This window comes from Rhinopithecus roxellana, chromosome 21 (genome assembly GCF_007565055.1).
Source record: "Rhinopithecus roxellana isolate Shanxi Qingling chromosome 21, ASM756505v1, whole genome shotgun sequence".
Taxonomy (NCBI): Eukaryota; Metazoa; Chordata; class Mammalia; order Primates; family Cercopithecidae; genus Rhinopithecus; species Rhinopithecus roxellana.
The window spans coordinates 68,381,880-68,402,436 of record NC_044569.1 but is presented as its reverse complement, the minus strand read 5'-3'; the positions used below and the strand labels follow the sequence as shown (position 1 = coordinate 68,402,436).

The following is a 20,557-nucleotide window of genomic DNA, read 5'->3' as shown; positions in this document are numbered from 1 at the left end:
ACTATAGTCTTTGTGAATGTCACACTTAAATGTTGTTCAGTGCTCAGTATGACAGCCATAAATGTAGAGTCTTACCCTCCCTCACAATTCACCCAACCTCACAATTCAGAAACCAAGTTGGTACCAATTGACCTTGCCTGGGTTGTGAGCTTTGTAACCTGTGTTGCACACTATTATTGTATGAGACATTTTCTTCTCTTACTCTGTGCACTTGGAAGCTAGAAATGAAGACATTTGCAAATTGTTAGAACATTGAAGACATAACAAAGGAGAAAGCAACAGTTCTTCTGAGTAGAATAACTCAGCCATGTATAATGGGAGCATGGGGTGTTCTCTCTATGAACATAAGCAACGTTCACAGAATGACCTTTCCCTTGGCAAGATGCCTAAGTGGAAGACTCTATTATAAATGAAATTCACTGTAGGTGTATAACCCAACACATTAATGAATAGAAATTTTTAATGGCATTGTTGTCTAAGGAAACGTCCAGAACTGAGCCAAAGGATCAGCAGTGATTTATGGCTCTTGTTAATTTTTAAAGACGACATAAGGAATAGAACAGTATCTTCAAACTATTCTGGGAGAACATCAATGGAAAGATTTGGACTTGTAATTATGCAAGATAACTTACCAGATGGCCTAATTAAAAATACTTTTATTAAGTAAGTGTTCTTATTTGACAAACAAACAAGTGTTATTAATAGGAATTTATTTTCTAGCTACCCTCAGCACTTCCAATAAATGGAAACTCTTTCTTATCCCCTGCCATGGACCATGATAGAGCTTATTGGAAAGTTGTCCTTGTCATCTTTCTTCTCCTGTGTGCTCCTCAGAGGTATTGAGGGTTGCCTTGATTATATGGGCTCCAACACCAGGGTTTAAAATTCTTTTTTTTTTTCTATCTACAGCCATAGTCACAGGGTATCCTTCTAGTCCAAAAGTACTTATGCTGCCACTTACAAAACATTGACACATCTTTCTTCTTTTCCCTTTCTCCATCAAATGTAAACTCACCTCTCACTCCTCTGCCATTTGCCAGGTTTCTTCAAAGGTAGTACCTTAGTTGCCATTGAATTTTCCATCGTATTTAGCACAAAGCATTCCAAGCATTCTTGGTAAATACATGAATCATTCATATTTGATTTCAATGGGTAATAAGTGGGATGAAACTCAAATTTCAAATTCAAATATTCTATTTTATGAAGTATCTCCCTGCACAAAAGCCCAGCTGTGAACACTAGCCTCTGTCTCTTTTAATCACCTCCACCATTTTCAGTTGATTTTTTTCCCAGCAGATGTTTTCATGCTCCAGTATTCTCTAGCACTTCACACACCTTGCATTACAACTACTTTAGCTTGACCAACAATTCTTCTCCCTCAATGTAATGTAAAATTTGACTCTGGCTTGATGCACAGAGATGCAGCTGGAGAAATGCCATTTGTTTCTTCTTCTCATCCCTATAGGACTCTAACCATCAGTCTTATGTTTGAGAAAAATGTTAAGAAATGTGGAGTTAAAGGAGGCTTGGACATATAACTTTGAATAAGACAGTCATGGTTGATATAAATGAGACCACGATCCAAATGGGATATCAGAAGCAGGGGGAATGAGTGATATATACCAGGAACTGGACTACATCACTGAAATCCCGGAAATTTAAGAAGGACAAGAGCAAAAGGAAGTTAATAAAAGCAGATGGACAGAAGGGAGGCCTGGATAGATTTTGAAAACCATGTTGCTGTCAACACTGAATATTTTGAGTAGACACGATTTTATACACCAAACATAGGATGGATTTAAGCACCAATAAATCACCCACAAGTACTTGTGAAAATATTTTTCAGGAGCACCATATGTATTCTTATAAGAACTGAGGAAAACGACTGGGGAAATATTTATAGAAGCAGGAAATTACAAAAATAAAACCTGAATTTGAGATTTTTTGAGAAACAACATCTAAAATGCAAATGGAATACCTAGTAAAATGTTTTAGTTTTTCTGATACTCACTACTATCATTATTTTTTATTTTCAATTCCACTAAGTCATTGCAATTAGTTACATTTAGAAGAAGAACTGCTAGTTTAATAATGGAATTTGGGGATGGTCATGTTCAATTTTGTCCTGAGACCCAGTCAAAAAAGAAAAAAAAAAAAAAAAAAAAAAAAAGACAAAGCAAGAGAAAGGGCTATTGACTGAAATCCTGGCTTTCATTTGTTTCTCATTTTCCTACTGCTTTATTATCAAATGGCTTAAAAACTATTAAAACTATCACGATGTATTTTGTATCTGGGTAACACTAATAATGCCTCCTTGCATTCTACCTGTTCAAACTTACCGCTTGTGGCTCTCACTGAAGACATACTGTGTACCACTGCAGATGCAAAAAGTGTGATGTATTTCTTAATTTTCCAAGTACATAACACGATCTCTGGTTGAATATGGTGATAAAGTACCTGCATGTGCCTCTATTTCTCTAAAATGTGGAAGAATAAAAACAGAATTAAATCCATAAACCTGACCAGCAAAGAGAATGGGAGAAGAATCATTATCCAATATCAGATATTGAAGCACTATTGAGAGATTAAAAAATGAATGGGAACGATACATTTGAACAAAGACGGTTGAGGAATCTACAGTCAAAAATTAACATAGAAAGGAATGGCAGGAAAAGAGGGAGCTAATCTTTCAAGCAAACCCCAAAAGGTTTTGGGAAAAATTGCTAGTCATGGAGGGTGGAATTACAAAAGGGATGCAAAATTGGTAGGGGAGAGTAGAGGGTCGGATTAAAATTGTGTCCCTGGGACAAGAAGCCAATCAGCTCTCTGCTCCTCTCTTCTCTCTCCCACGTTCCTGGACATAAGAAGGATACAAAAATGTTCACATTGATTCTAACCAAAATAAAACCAAGCAAAATGACAATAATCATTGTAGTGCAAATAATGACCTCTTCATTTAAAAAACGTAATGTATTGATTGGGTTGGACTAGAAGCACTAGTGAGTGCTGGTGTCACAGAATAAATTTCTTCCTGCTTTGGCAATCCCTTATTAAAAGCCTGGCATCTTAGTGATTTATATGCCTAGTTGGCCAGGTCAGATTCCTGATTGAAAAAGAAATATTGTGGGGAAAACAAGCTTACCTACACAACAGTAGAGAGCATTTAGTTCACTACCTGGAAAAGTCAGCCAATACCTCTTGTTTTAAATATGCTAAAAATAACCTATAATCACTCAGGAATATAAAAAAACAGCATCAAATTGAGAAAATAAGTACATAAAACAATTATTGTGAAAACAGAAATAACTCATGAAGGAGAAGAAACTCAAAAAGAAAATCTAATTATTCTTTTCAGACAGATTTGAAAGATACCACCAAAAAAAAAAAAAAAAAAACAAACAAACAAAAAAAAAAAAAACAATAAAACAAAGTGAAGGAGCTCAATATGAACATAGAGGAAAATGGACAATGAGGCAGAAAATATGATAAAATATACAATGGGTAAAAGAAAACCTGAGATAGCCAACATCTAATAAATATGAGGTCTGGGAGAAGAAAGAGGAAAATAGAAAGGAGGAAATAAGCAAAATAAAATACAGGAAAGATTTGCATATCAGAAAAAATACATGAGTTTTTCTATTTAAAGAGGACCTTAATTACACAAAAATCCTAGATGGAAAAAAATCAAACAAACAAATCTCCTACTCCTAAAAATATCATTAGGCAATTTCAAACATACAAAAAAAAAAAAAAAAAAATCCATCTCAAACTTTGCCAGTTTCTGTGGCAGAGGAATTATAACTTTGCCCATAAATGCCCAGATCTGATCATGACTCTATTTCCTGTTCTTCAATTCATTTGCTAAAGGTGGTCACCTGCCTGCATCAAATGCACAAGGTCCAGAAAGCTCAATCACCACATGCGCATATAAGAGAGAAGGAAAAATTATTTGGTAACAGCACCCAAAAATGTCTGCATCTATTGTTTCTACATAACTTTATTAAAAAGTATGTGCATGGAGATCTAGTATAATGAGTGAAAATTAAAAAAAAAATATGGAGAAACATGTTAATTTTACAAAGAGTAAATCAAAAGATATGGGTAAGAGCTAAATTATATGCTACATGTATGACATCTATAAATAACATAAAATGTACAATTTTGACCATTTTCAAGTTTGTGGTTAGGTGGCATTAAGTTCGTTCAAAATTGTTGTGCAGGTTTCTCTACAATTCATCTCCAGAACCTTTATCTTCCCAAACTAAAACTCTATAATCATTAAATGACAACTTCCTATTCACCTCTCTCCACGGTTCCTAGCAAACACTATTCTACTTTTGTCTCTATGAATTTGTCTACTTTAGGTATAAGTAGAATCATATAATATTTGTTCTTATGTATCTGATTTATTTCACTTATCCTAATGCCTTCAAGTTTCATTCATGTTGCAGCATGTGTAAAAATTTCACTCTTTTTTTAAAGGCTGAATAAATTTGAAACACTTTCCAAATTCCTCATAAATTTGAAACACTTCCCAAATGTACATGCCATCCTTGAGCAAGGGTCATGCTAATCTGTGTATTATTTCAATTTTACGGTATGTGATGTTGAAATGAGCACTAAAGATTTTTTAAAAAATTGTTTAATAACAATGATAAGCAACTGAAAATCTAATAATAGAGAGGAAGATTAAAAGTAAGGGTCATATAAATGGGTTTAATATTTACCTTCAACAGCTAGGAAATGGTAATACCTATATGTAGATCAAAAGTTATATTAGTGCCTTGGAAAAGCTATGAATGTTACCTCTACAAGAAGGAAAATTTTTGAAAAACAACAAGGAATTACCTTTGGAACAGGGACTAGGTAGTTGTAAAGATAGAGCAAGAGAAAGATGCTTTTATTTTAAGGTATTCTGCATTTCTGGTTTTATTACATACACACACACACACACAAATTATAAGCAGTGTCTCCAACTACACTACTACTTAATAACCAGAATTGTAACCCAGTACTCTTTGCATTTAATTGTGTATATTTTTATGACACCAGAGTGCCTCTCCCAAAACACTTTTATGAAGACTCTGCCAACCCAAAATAATCAAAAAGATCAGAATCCAGATTGTTCAAGCAAAAATCTGGGGACTGCCATTAGAGAGACACAGACTCCAGAGAAATGGGGTCAGTGTTCCAAAGTTAAAAGTTAGGTTCTTGCTTATATAGGCAGAAAACAAAGAAATTTGAGAGAAATACAAAATGTTCTATACAAGACTGTCTTATGAGTTACAACAATTTAATTAGTACAGTCTTTTTCATACAGCTCATTTTCATTTCCTTTCCAGTTTGAAAGAGTATACGTAACATTCCATCTAAATACAATACAATAGCCATGAAGTCTTTGTGTGGGAATGGTGAGAGGGAAATTAATCTATAATGAAGATCAACAACCATGAAGGGAGAAAGGATCTTCCCCAGAACCCTTCAGTCATTTGTAATACTTTACAAAATAGTGAAAGCAAGAAAGAAGGCTTAATCTATAATCAGAGAAACAAAGCTACAACTGCCTTGGTTACAGCTGCCTGTCACATAAACCAGGCCCCATAATCATGTTTCTTGAAGTCTCAAAATAATTTATACTTCTAACAGCTTAGATTTTGATTCACTTATTTTCACAAACTGTATTGCCATAGACAACAAAGACACATAGAAAAATACATGGAAATGCATAGCAGTAGCCTGACTCCAAAGCTTCCCTTCTGTCCTTATCTTCATGTAGGACTCCTCATATTACTGATGTTATTCTTTTTCCATAGCAGTATCATTTTATAATGATAAAATAACTGCTGCTGCTACTGTTTATAAAGCTAAAATAACTGCTGCTGCTACTGTTCCTTTTAATGAGATCTATATGTTTCTTTTTGCACTGGCCTTGTTACTTACCTGTGTTTTGGCTCAGAAAACAATACCATAAAATGAAAGCCTCAGAAGCAACCTCAGAAACAAAAGATTTTCTCCCATTCTTCCTCGAGGTTAGCCATAGAAACTGGAATTCCTTTTCTCCATGGCGGGCCATAGAAACAAGGGTCTCTTTTCCCCAAAGCCAGCCAGAAGACTTAAGAACATCACTCTCACTTTCCCTCCACACTCTCTGTGTAAAAGCTTTGTCAGAAAGAAATTCTTTAACCTGCCTTGTTTTACTGTGGGTCATAAGATCCCTATTCCAGCGAGAGTCCTGCCCCATACCCAGAAGGAAAGCATGCTCAGAGATGCCAAGAAGTATCTCCACAGACAGACCTTGCTGGGTTTCCCCAGTCTATTAGCATTAGATCATACCCTTTTGTCTAGTCATATTTCTGCATAGCTGTCCGTACTTTGTTGGACATAAGCATAAAAATGAACAATTTTCTCTGTATTTTTGGGTCTTCATTCTGAAGGATCCCATGTATACATGTTAAATGAATTTGTGTGCCTTCTATCCAATTAATCTGCCTTTTGTGAGTTGACTTTTTGGTGAAACTTCAGAGGGCCAAGAGAAGAGCTCTTCCTTGGCCCCTATATTGGAATGTGTATGAGTTAACTGAAAGCGTGCTAGCTTACTTCCCTATCTACCCCTCAAATTTTTTCAAAGGCCCATTCTTGTTCAGTACAATTTCCACGTCAACCTCAGAGCTCACCTGACTGTGTCAGGGAAAGGCTTCCACAACCAGAGACTTGTGTAGTGACCCTGACTTCCATTATAGCTGTGTAAATAAATAGTGCCTATGCATTCTCTGGTGCCCTGCCCCTTTTTTGGGCCATCCAGAGACAGTCACACCTAGTTCATGTTTATCTTCCTATTTTGAAAGCCTGAGCTCCTCTTAGCAATGTTACCTCTGTCAGAAACTTACAATGGAGCTCCTGAATCCACAAGAGGGGTGCATCTTTTGTGTGGATGCATCCAGGCAGCTGAGACAGAAGCACATGAACCCCAAATTTTGACAGTTGGAGGGATATGTTGCACTACGTCCCCAAATGGACTAGGGAAATTATTTAAACCAAGTCCATACTCAGTTTTACAGAGAAAATTATGATGTTTCAAACAAATAAAAAGAACCCTTCTGATCTGAAACCCACATTAGGGTTTTCTCAAATATAAGTGTTTTTTTTTCTCCTTAAAGTTTTATATTTTGATGTTCTTCTGATGTCAATTATCATATTTGCTATTAATAATTATTGCAAAGGCAAAACCTTGGTTTGGGAAGTGATGAAGGGTAGCAATAGAATTTTCTATGTGCCTCACTTGTCAAACCACATTTTTGGGATTTTTTCCAGTTCTAGCTTCCATACATTAGAAAAGAAAGCTAGAAACTTCTAATATAAAATCTACCATAATCATGTGGCAGTTGAAAGTTATATTAAATACGAAATAAGGAAGCTGGGATGTGCAATCTGGAAAAAAGAGGAGTAAGGACACAGTGTAATTGAAATGTGTTAAATAAGGAGCTAGAGGCATTTGTGTGTGCCCAGTATATCGAGTCCTGTAACCAAACAGAACTGGGTTCGAATTTTAATTCTCCACCTTTGAGTATTGTGACCCTCACGAGGTCATTCTAACACTCTATGTTTCAATCCTTCCTTCTTTAAAATAGGAGTAAATCATAATTCCTATAACATATAAGTTTTATGGTGATAAATAAGAACTTAGACACATGTAAATTTTTATTACATGCCTAGCACATAGAAAAAAAGTTCTGTTACTCATCAGCATCATCATTATTACGATTACTACTCTCTTGTCATACATCATTATTATTATTCCAAAGGGAAAAGCAAATACTAATGAATGAATGCCCTAGCTCAATAAAAGGCTTTCTTAACAAATGAAACAACTTAACCATGGGATGGAGAGTTCAATGAAATAATGAGCTTCCAATGGCCATCTCACAGGAATTCTGTAATTAAAAGGAGTTCTTGCATTAAGAAGTAGGTTACACTTGATGATCATTAAGGTCCCTCTTACCTTTTAGATATAATGTAATGATTAAGTTCACACAGCTCATTAGTGACAATAAGTTTGGGGGTATCAGTGTGGTCCCAAACTGTTCTTTCCTCTAGTTAGTAAGGAGAGAGGTTGATCGGGGAGTTCCCAGTCACTATTCTGCACAAGGCTGCCAAACAAAGTTGTTTCTTGCAGCCCACTAGCAGGCAGGCCTCATTCTCCTTTTCTTTTTTCATCATGAAAGCCATAGGAAGCAGAGGCTGCCTGTTCCTCCCTGTACTCCCCCAAGAAAATGACAAAATGACATTCTTTCCCACTCTCTGTGAAATGATTTCTGTTAACAGCTCTGGAAAATGCTGCAAAGATGTGAGTGAAATGATGGCAGGATTTGTTGACAAGAAGGCAAAATGAGAGAATTCAGAAAAAAAAAATCACCCACATTAGTGGCTGAGGGACCTGTGGGTTCCATATGTTCCTTTCTCCTCGGGCCTGGGATTGTCTCAGAGTCACCTCCAGGGGATGGCAGTCTTATTGTAAATGACTCAGTCAATGGGGATTCTAATAGAGTCTAATGGATCTCACCATTAACAGTTTTTTTATGTTCAGCCTAAATTTTTCCTTTGATTAATTTAATCTATTTTTTTCATTAGGTGATGGCAGTAATTTTGAAACAAAGGGAACCACGCAAATTTGCAAGAAAGACATTGTAAATTCTGCATAGGATGCTTTTATTTTTGTAGCAACACAGGGTATAATAAAAAATCTTTCAGGTCTGGGAGGAGTGGATCATGCCTATAATTTTAGCATTTTGGGAGACCGAGACAGGAGGATCACTTGAGCCTAGGAGTTTGAGATCAGCCTGGGCAACAGAGGAAGAATTCACAGATACAAAAATTTTAAAAATTAGCTGAGGTTGAGGCATAAGGGGTAGAGCACACTTGCAGTCCCAACTACACTGGAAGTCAAGGTGGGAGGATCGCTTAAGTCCAGGATTTCCAGGCTACTATTAGCTATGAGGGCAACACTCCACCCAAGCCTCTGCAACAGAGCTAGACCCTATCTCTGAAACACACAAAAAACCTTGGGCCTGAGAGTCTACTGGATGAGCATATTCCTGTTCTTGAGGCTGTGCTTAGAGGAATCCAAAGAAATGTTACCTGCCCATTCAAATCAGGCCAGTTTGCCTAAAATTCAACCTGCTAAGCCTCACTCCAGACTATTCTAGACTTTTTGTTGTTGTTGTTACTCTAGAAAATCCTTGAAATTGTTACATGAAAATATATCACTCTAGGGGGAATAGTCAGTAGGAGACAGGCATGGGCATTTGGGTCAAAGATTTGTGGTTCGTGACTCTGCCACGATTGTCTCAGGCAAATACTCATCTCCCAAAGCCTCAAATTTTTGTCCTATAAAATGGCCATGATAATCTGTACTTCACAGAGTAGATCCAAAGCAATTTTTAAAAAGTCCTTGGCATAAAATGTGGCAGAAGTCTAGCGCTCAATAAAGATTAAAAATAATTATTTCTTCCTTGTTGTGAATTAGGTTATCATAGATATAAATGTGAGATTTGGGAAAGATTTATTGAAAATGTTTTAAGGCTACTGAAATCAGGCAATAATAGGCAGAATGTAATTAATTATGAATTTACATGAACCTGACGAAAGGGAAATCATTCAAGAACAAAGTAATAAAGTGGGATTCCAGAAAATTCCAGGGTGGAAGGAGAATTAAAACAAGAAATTTGCATTTCAGGTAGGAAACACATGGAGCTTTAAGCTGAGCATGGGGTAATGAAAAAATTATCTGATTCAAACAAACACCAGTGTTGAAAAATGAGTAGACAGAGAGAGAGATGGAATAGGTGAGGAAGGACCAGGATGGCAAGTGGATTAGAAGCCAGGCAGGCGTCATCAGAATCTGAGACATTCCATTTTGCAAACGTTCATGTCTCTTGTGAAGAAGCCACTGGTATATAACCTAAGAACTATTACAAGTGTATTACTTTGTGTCACAGGCATGAAATGCTATGCATCTAATACAAAAGCATTCAACTTGGAATCAGGAGATTTGATTTCAAATCTTTTTTCTGTCAGAAAAACTTGGGCAAGTTATTTAAGTTTGCGTGAGTCACCTAACTTCTTTGTGCCTCAAATTTTATCTGCAAAATGGGTACAATGCTAGTGCACTGCCCATAATGATGTTGTAGTGAGAAAATAAGGTAATGTATGGAAAGTATTTCATACAGTTTCTGGGACAAAGGATGATCTCAGTAAATGTTAGATTAAAAGAAATTCAAACACACAAAAACTCTTAGCTCAGCAGGTTAAGCCAATCACTTGAAATGCAATCATAGCTCACAGAAAAGCTCCTAAAATAATGCTAGCGAAATTCTCTAACGCAGTGGCTAGTAACTGATTATGTTGACTGTAATGCATATGTGGAAACGAGTATGATGTTGGGGCAGGCTTATTGCAGGATCGACCTATAAAATTTGGGATATGTGGTTTCAGTACACAAAAACAGGTGCTTAGCACATTTAGCAGAATGGAATTGAATAACATAACGGTGTATGAAGTACCAGAAAAACATTTCACAGGTGTTACATGGTAAGTGGCCATTGAGAGATTTTATTAAATGATGTTTGAACAAAAATAGTTTGCTCCACCAATTTTCTGATGCTTGCACTTTCTGATAATAATCTAACCACATTGTTCCTGACCTAGACAGAGCTCACTTCTCCTGGCACATGTTTTTTCTTATCATTCACCAGACATTTCTCGCCCCATGAATATGATTGGTTGGACTTCTTAATTCACCACACAAGTGTTTTGCTGAAGATAAAATTCTAAGATCTGTTGTAAGGCAACTAATATCCTTATGTTTTATGTAATAAAATCATTGATCACCAATAGAGAGCAAACCATGTTTATCTGAATCCCTGTCCACCAACCATCCCCAACTCCCGAAGGATTTATTCATAGGGATAATACTTACCTATAGGAAATTAGCCGTGTCTCTGCTTTGCTGACTCTGGCCAGTAATGCCTTGTGCAAATGAATTTAGAGATTTTCTCAGCTTGTGTTCATATGCTACAAAAGGGAAATAGCCCAAATTGCACCTACTTGGGCCTGAATTATCGACTTCAGCTTTGAAGTGCAAATGAGCTGAGTGAAAACATACTTAGGCTGCAACACAGAAACTATTCCTACTAGCTCGCTGATAGTGTATTAACTGTCTTGTACGGAAAGCCTTGCATTGCAATGGATTTGTAGCCCTCTGGTCCAATTATCCTACAGATGACGGCAAACGCCATCCACTGTATGAACCAGTCAATAGTGGTTTTCTTATAATTATTTACTTTCTCTTTTTTCTTGCCATTCTAGTTACTGGATCACCCATAAAATAGTTCTTCATGGTTTATTGGCCTTGCTACTTCTAAAGCTAGACTTATGGACTTGAGTTAGGGAAATAAACTGCTATAAACAACTTCTCAGTAGGCTAAAATCATTGATATTTATTGTGAATGCAAACTCTGTGGAAATTTCTAATCAACGTAATTCGTCTGTATAAAAATAATCCTTGACTAAATGAATATATCTGGAAGGAAAAATGAACAGAGCATTTACACAATCACACAAATGTCGTGTGTTAACAAATTATTAAGGAATTTTCAATATTTTGCAACTTCAAAAACAGCATTTTATGGAGCCTAAACATGTATGATTGATTTTGGAAATAATACTAGAAATTTTGGTAAATTTTTCATGAAATCATAGATATTTAAATGAAGAAATATACTCTCTGTTCACCACTCCCCAATTGTATCATCTTAAATCCTGTTTCAGGCATAATTGAGAGGCTCTGCATCAAGATGTCCCCAGAAAAGCTCCCAATGATTTTACTGTAGTAGAATTTATTTCTGAGGAATGTTTGCTTTTCTGTTGCAAGAGTGACAGAAAAGAGCATCCATTTATGTTAAAAGTATTATACACATTTCTTTTATAAGATGATGAGTTTTAACAAATCACTCCTTTGTTTTTACTATTCTTCCAAGAGAAATTTAAATATCCTAGAAATAGTGCTTGGAGCTTGTAGAGAGGAGAGAAAGGAATCAGAATGAAAGAGGGACAAACAAGGTTGCGTCCATTTTTCCTTTTGCAGACTCCCTTGTTAAAGACAGTATTTATATTATCCCAAGAAGTAAAATTCTTTGTGAGAATTTTAAAATACTGTCTTTAACAAAGACAAAAAATTAGAAAGTATCCACCTTTTTTTTTTTTTTTTTTTTTTTAAATACAAAGCTTTTTTTTTTCCTCTAGAAATGGCCCTGGGGGATGTTTGGATGGAGACTCTAACCTTGTATCCCCCAATAATAGCAAAAGGTTTGGTCTGAGAGTAATGAAAGTTAGAAACACACTTCAGAATGTCCAGCACTTTACCCAATAACTTTAACCGTTTCTCCCACAGCATATTCATGCATAGAGGTAAGAGGAGAGCAAGATTCGTTTAATTGAATTCCATATTCCTCACAAAGAACAGAACAAAGAGGATTTGCTAACCAACAAATGAACTAATCAAACTCCAAATAATTAGCAGGTATCAGTTCAACGGTGCCAAAATTTGAACTCCTTAATAAAGGGGTAAAATGATCATGTGATGGGAACCAAATGAGAAAGAAGGAAAAAAGATGAACCCATTTGACTATAAAATTGTACCTGGGCCATTCCCTTAGATTAGATAGACCTAAAATCCAACTTTTTGCAGCTTTAAAATGGTTTCAGAAAAGTGTTTATTATTATCATTGTTCAATTTCATGCATCTCTGCACTTGAACTTCCAGCCAGGAAGAGGAGTCGAACTGCCAGAAACGCTGTGAAGAAGCTGTTTTTTTATGGCGTTTCCAGTCAATATTTTCAGGCCCAGGAAGTTTGAAGGCACATCTGAACTTTTGAGTACTAATATGATTTGAACCTCTGAGTCTTCTGAGATTTTTCTTTCCCAATCAGAACGAAATTATGAGCTAAGGAAGTTAAAAAATGGAATACAATTTCAGAAGTTATTTTCCGTACTGGATTGAATATCTGTAGCCCTCCCAATTTCTGTTATGTTTCTTCTCTACTCAGAACATTAAATGTAATATCTATAAAACTAATTATGATGCGTATTATCAAAAGTGACCGATGGTTCTTGTGAATAACCTCTTTGTGAAATTTCAATCTCTATTTCAACGAGTATTCAGTTTAACAAGGAAATGTATATGCTTAATGATCACTATAGAACAGCTGTGTTCTATATAGAACATATTAAATTATCATTTAATTTATCTGGCATTATAAGGGGGTGGGTATTTTTTCAGATAATCAAAAACTAGTTTCTCAAGTCAAAAATGAGCTTATTTCGATATAGTGTGATAGAGATCTTTCTAAGCTGTTTCATCACAGAGAATGCTAAACATCATTTAACCATTGCTTGATAACTCACAGTTACCACTATGATTATTTCAGTGCTATCTGAAAATATATATTTTATTTTTAGTCTGAATATTTTGTAAAACACTTTATTGTTATCATCTATAATTTCTTGCAAATGCCAGTCTACCTGATTCAAACAAAACTTCCACTCCTTCTCTAATTTCAAACTTAAAACATGTTCTGATATGAACAAGCAGATAATCAAGCTCAGTGTGTTAAGTCAAAGTCATTATGTGTTGAAAGGAAAGTCCAAGCACCTGCTGTTGATGCTGGAGTTTTATGACAATTAATTTGTGTTGTCAGAGGATTTCTTTTTTCTGTTTATTTCTAGAAATGGGTTTACATTCCTGTGAGACAGGATTACGGCAAGAGTAATCTCTGCACACATGTATTTAGCAAATATATTCATCACTGATGTGCATCTTAGTTAGGACACTGGTGGTATAAAAGTTATTTTATGCTTTAGACAAAGAAATTGAGCCTACTTGCACAAAGACAAAGAAGACAGCTGTCTGCAGAATGTGATTGGAGTGATGCTGGTGAGTTCACACCTGCCCCTGGATATGTTGTGTAAGGTCGTTTTCAGAATAGCCTCAGCATACTAAGCGTAGCATTAGACTTTCTCCACGTAGAAAGTCATTATCTTCAAAAAGTTAAAATAATCATGGAAAGACTGAAGTTTCTGGAGTCAGCTTGAGTTCCAATGCAGGGACAAAAGTTTTCTAGATTTTTATCACAAGCAAATTCTTTAATATCTATTATTAACATTTTTTAGGATGAAATAAATTAATTTGTGCATTAATATCAGTAAGCCCTATACACATTCTACTATATATCAGACGTTGTTCTGAATACCTTACATAATGAGTAATTGAATCTTATAAGAGTTCTATAAAGGGGTTTCTACTGGCACACACCTCAATTTCACAGCTAAGGAAATAGAGGCACAGAACTTAAGTAACTTCCAAGATGCCACATGGCTAGTAAGTGGAGTAGTCAAGATTTGTACCCAACGAGTGTGATTTTAAAACCTATGTTCTTAATCATCAATATATACTATAATTAGGAGAAAACTGAGTAAGTTTTAAAATGATTAATGGTCTCTTAACTAGGGAAGGAAAGGGTCTGCCCTGTTATATTGCCTTCTTTTGTGACCTGCTGAATATGTTTGTCATACTGATCAGCTATCTCCTTGAAATACCTGGGATCACAGCCAAAGGGAACTGAACACCGTCTGATAAAGATTTTAGGTCTACTGTTGCCGTTAACATGTTGTGAGGAGCAGGGGAAAGACAAGTTCAAAGTGGAGAAAAGCAAAGAGGAAAGAAAAATGATTCGGAGATTTGCAGTCTGGAGACAGTATAAAGGAGGCAGGCACTCTATCTAGAGAAACTCGTGGGCAGAGGCATGAATTGAGAAGATTGGTTGGGCACAAGGAGAGGGATAGAATTTGAGATTTCCAGGAAACTGAAAGTTCTCCATTAGGTAAACCTTTATATCCTTCTCTTCTCCATCTTTGAAATGATTATGGTACCACAAATGATCAACAAATTTGACATTTCATCTACACTTAATTGTACCTGGCAGAGATGTCTCTTAGTATAAACTAGGTCAGTTTTGTGTTTTAAAATATATGTATTGAACTAACTAATGATTATACTATATATTTACATTGTTTAATTTGTATTTTTGAGGAACAAGGCTAGGTATAATGAAGAGCTTATTATCTTTTACTTTTATGTATAAAAGATAAACACACATACAAAACTCACCCTACCTATAGTGTGAAATTATTACAAACCAAAAATAATTTATATAAATGTGTGTTAGGAATATAAATAATGCTGCATAATTGGTACTACCTTAATGAGATTCTTCTCCTTCACAGCCCTGGACAATACATATCTATATGTGAAAAGTGGCTCTGTGTGAGCTTTTAAGAAAGCGTATCAATATCCGAAACTAACATCCAGAACTTTACCTAACTACAAGGACATAAATCATACTGTTGTCACTCTAGGGAATAAAAATTGCATTTTGTAAATGCAGTGAAACATGCTCCTTCTTTCTTCATCACCATCCTGATCAAATAGCTGTGAAGAACATGACAGTAAAATCATGGTCACATGATTGACTGATCAGGAAACAAGACTTATATATATTTTTCAGTTCTTTGTCTTACTTTTGTCCTCAAATCTTATTTATTTCATGATAGGTTTTCAATTTACAGTGGGTCTAAGGGTAGCTCAAAATAGATAAACACAATGACAAGGGGCCCACATCACAATGGGTATGTCTAACATCTGGGATAATATATCTTTAAAAATGGAACATTTTGTTTATTTTATTTGGAATATATATTTTGAATATTTCATTTATTGTCAAATTCATACCAAAAGTCAGGAAAGCACTTGTTAAAAGACATTAGTTAAAAGGAAGTTTAAATTTTGTTTATGAAAAAACTATATTCAGTTTTTGACATGTGGTGTTGAGTTTCTTTTGTCTCTGATAAATTTTAAATGGTTTATTTTATTGAAGGCATTTATTTTTTCTTTTGAGAGTCTTAAGATAAATAGAAAAAGGTAAAAATAAGGCAGTTTTTTAGAAAGCACACTAGGCTGAATGAGGAGACTTCTGGATTATAGACTCTGATTTCTACGAATGTACTTAGTGCCTGACTTTAGTTTATTCATGTATCAAATGGGGCTGATAAGCATGTTCTCTCTGACTTTGACAGCCGTTGTGAACATGAACTCAACTAACATCCACAGATCCTTTTTTCAAACATACTAGGAATGAGGAAAATAGTAGTCTGTAATTGTCATTATTCTTAATTCCCAGATCCCAGCTCAGCTGCTGACATATAAAAATAGCCAGTAACGGAATGCAACTATGTAAACAAACAAAACATGCAAACAAATAAGAAAACAGTTTATTCATTTAAATGTCTTGGGTAAAATGGCAGTTTCAATTCTGGAGTATGACTATCAGAATGTTTTTAAATAAATGCAGCATTTCTCATACATTCAATAATAAATTTAACATGCTATTTCTAGCTATAGGTTCCAGGGAAATCATCTTAAAGAATAAACAATATTTCATAATTAATAGATCAAACTAATACAATGGAAATTGATGTGTCTAAAACATTTGGAAGTGATCGATGAAGTTTTCCAGACCTTCTTCTGAGAACCTAATCAGACTCTGAACATACTGTGTAAGTTTGATTTTATTACATGTTTTACCTGCCCTATTCATGATTCAGACAATTACAACATTGATTCCAAATAAGGGAAATATCATGGAGAGAAATAGTTATTAGACTTAATAGAGTTTTGCTTTTTTGATATTTTCATCAGAATTGTAGTCCTTACAGCAAGGAGAAGGTACCAGAGAAAATGTATAGATGATGTAATAAAGTATGAAAATCAGTATTCTTTGTGACCTCTTCTTTCCTTATACTCTCACCTGTATAGGTTTCCCTGTCCCATACTGACACATTTTGCCTCTCAGTTGGGTTTCTAAGAACGCATATCCATAGTCTACCTTGAGACCAAACCAGTTGTGAAATGGCTATTTACCACATTGGCCCCAAGCAGACTGATGGGACTAATGAATCTATCAATTTTAGTAGATTTTCTGCTCACAATGGCTATTGAAGCATAATTTTGTCAGACCAGGAATAGTATAAAACTACCTCCCTATGAAATACAATACTGAACTTAATGGAACAATTTTATGTCTTGATTGTTTACTGTATTTTACACTGTCTTCAGGCATTGTTTTTATTTTATTTGGTTTGATCTGGCCATTAGCTGGCAGCCTCAGCAATCCAGGGGCTATTTGGTATATATTGGCTCTGACTATATAAGAAACACTAGAGGATCAAGTCTGTTAGGCAAGTGCAAGCGAGTTCGGTAGCTGCATTTTTGGTGTAAAAGTATATTAAAAAGCCTCATGTTCTCATTCACAAGTGGGAGTTGAACAATAAGAATACATGGACACAGGGAGGGGATATCACACACCGGATCCTGGCAGTGGGTGGGGGAGCTAGGGGAGGGATAGCATTAGGAGAAATACCTAATGTAGATGATGGGTTGATGGGTGCAGCAAACCACCATACCACGTGTATACCTGTGTAACAACCCTGCACGTTCTGCACATGTACCCCAGAACTTAAAGTATAATAATAATTTTTGAGACGTCTCAAAGGTGAAGTATTGTAGGAAATATAGCCAACCAGGTTGACTTTGGTTATTCCAGAGCTTCTCAAATCAAGAGAAGCATATTACAATAAACCCGGCATCTTCCACAGAGGTAATTTACTAATTCCCAGAAAATACTGATTTTCAGTGGACCTTTGATCATGAACGTTCTATTAGAAATATGATTTGCTTGGTAAAAAATATATAGCAGTTATCTAACATCTGTCTGACCTTGAAATCTGATGGTCCTGTGACCCTCTGAAATGAAGGAGATTTGGTAGAAAAGAATTGCAAACCATTGCTAGGGAAACTAAAAAGCTAACAATGTTGAAACTATTCTGTGCCTAAATAATCTTGCCTAATGTTATACTTATGGCTGAATTCATAACGGATCCTTATACAATACAATTGCCTATCTTCAAAGTTCAGATATTACTTTGTAATGGCAGAATTAATTTCCTTGATTGCTAATCCATCACATCTAAGTGTGATGCATGTGGTATCAAACATGGGTATTTCTGCTATCATTAATTGTGGCATATTGTCACAACTGATAAGGAAATGCAGTAAGAGGAAAAGAAGAGAGGGCCTAGTATTGGCAGTTTAGCCTTGTTTTTCCATAAGCCATGGCAGGTACAGCCAGAGTCTTCAAAATAAAAGGAGAGGGCCCTTGCAATTCTCACAAGGAGAAAAGACAGGCATCCAGAAGCATCAATCACTGGGCGAGCCTTGCTCTCCATTTGCAAAGCTGTTGTTTATTGTAAGATAATGATTGATAAGGTCTAAACAATTGCTCTGAGAAATCACCAAAGGTGCAGGCTCTTAAGAGTGACATTTGGCCACAGGAAATCTGCAGGGAACAGGCCAGCTGGCAATGAGGACACTGAGGAAATTAACACAATGCATTTAAAAGAAGAGCAAATAATAAACTGTTGATTAAATGACAGTAAGGTAAAATGGCAGTTATGGATAACAGGTAGACTATATGCCAGAGAGGAAAGAAAATGGGAAGGAACTGGGGCAATATTAACTATTTGGGTAGATTGCATTAAGAAAAGGATAGACTATATGCCAGAGAGTCAAGAAAATGGGAAGGAATTGGGGCAATATTAATTATTTGGGTAGATTTCATTAAGAAAAGGGCATCTTTTAAAGCAGCCACTTAATAAAAATGGAACGTTCAGTTAGGAGGGCAGAGGATTTAAGAGATAAAGTGTAAATAAAAGGAATAGGCTTGGAAATTTTTGTTACGAATATAGGCACAACTGGAAAGAGAAAAGAATGTGAATTATTGATATACATGTTTTACTCCATTAAAATTAAATGAAAGAAGGATCAAGAAAGGAAGGAACGCTTGTTTGCCAGCATCAGGATCATGGGCTCTTAATGCAGTCTCAGCATCCAGGTATTACCAAGAAACCTCTGCAAGCTGAGGACGCATAGATAAACATACATGCCATTGACAGCATTTTCCTTTTTACTAGAGAAGAGAAGCATTGTGCAGATCAAGCTCTAGGTCAGAACTTTAATACAAGGACTAACTTAACACAGGCTAATGACCTTTCTCTCAGGCACCCTGTTTTTTCTAATACCAACTCTTCAGTTTTGATAGCTTTTATCAATAGCAACAATTAGCTCAGCTGTTCTCAACCAATTTCACCTCGTCTGTGCTTTAGGCATGCATCTCTCTGAACAATCCTTTTCACTGCTCTCTTTTGCATATGGCATCTCTTTTCTCCGCCATTTATTCCTGGTATTGCTCTGCATTCCATGCTTCTCCCAAAAAGCGATACCAAGTTTCTTTAACTAATCCCAGTATTGTTTTATCTTCTTTAAATGAGAAAGTGTGGCACCTACACATAGAGCTATAAATGTTATAAGAGTTAAGCTGTATAAAACTTGGTGCATAACTCCTGTCTCAACAAATATACCTGTCTTCTGCTGTCTTACACATTTCTTAAAGTGTTGTGGTTGAGGTGTTGTAATGTTGTTATGAGACATTCTATTATGTGGACATACAGTGAATGTTTTTACATAAGAGAAACAGAGGGGGTTCTATTTTATTTTAAATCCCTTTTCTGACATTGTTGTGGCTAGTAGTTGACCCTGCTTGTCCACAATAGCACATGGCGTCGTATCTACACTTACCACTATGCTTCTTCAGCATGTGAGGTCTCAGTTTGTCCTGTGTGGATGAGTGCTAATGGCTGTGTTGAAAGCCATCTTAAAAAAGAGTCATGAGAGGGAAGCCATCATGTCCTCTGAATCTTATGTAGAAGCTCACTCATCAAATGGTGGTGAGAAAATGGAATGGAATTTAGAATGTATTTTGCCTCATCAAGTCTAAGAGAAATTTCCTGAAAATAGCAGGGGTATTTCTGTTTAACTAATTCTTGTTCCATGCCTTTCAATAAGAAAACTAGTAAACATAAACAAATACATACTAATACACATCCTGCTGGAAAGGAGTAAGAAGGAGGTCAAAATCATGCAGGCAAGTCTAAGAAGTTTTTGCACGAACTTCAAATTCTTCCTGTGTGAACTGGGGGGAAAACTCACTTAATATTTTTGAATTACAGTGGGTACACATGGTAAATAAGCACAATAATTAAATCAACATCTTCTTACCAGCACAGCATAAGTTACTGAGAGAATTAAATACAGTCTTTTTCATGAAAGTGCTTTGGAAATTAAAAAAATAATAATAATTATGAAGAAAGGAGGAAAAAGAGAAGGAAGAAAACACAGTACAGGCATGGATTCTTTTATTGTGCTTTGCAGATAGTATTTTTTAAAACAAATTAAAGGACTGTGACAATCTTATGTTGAGCAAATCTACTGGTGCTATTTTTCTAACACCATGTGCTCACTTTGTCTCTATATCACAATGTAGCAATTCTC

The 20,557-nt window shown here is 35.7% G+C and overlaps 1 non-coding gene across 1 annotated transcript; it reads right to left on the bottom strand.

Annotated features, from left to right (window-relative positions):
* Positions 1 to 4,516: 4,516 nt before the first annotated feature.
* On the bottom strand, positions 4,517 to 4,620 carry LOC115895625. The gene has a single exon (XR_004055804.1). It is a non-coding gene; the product is annotated as a U6 spliceosomal RNA (small nuclear RNA).
* Between the last annotated feature and the right edge of the window lie 15,937 nt (positions 4,621 to 20,557).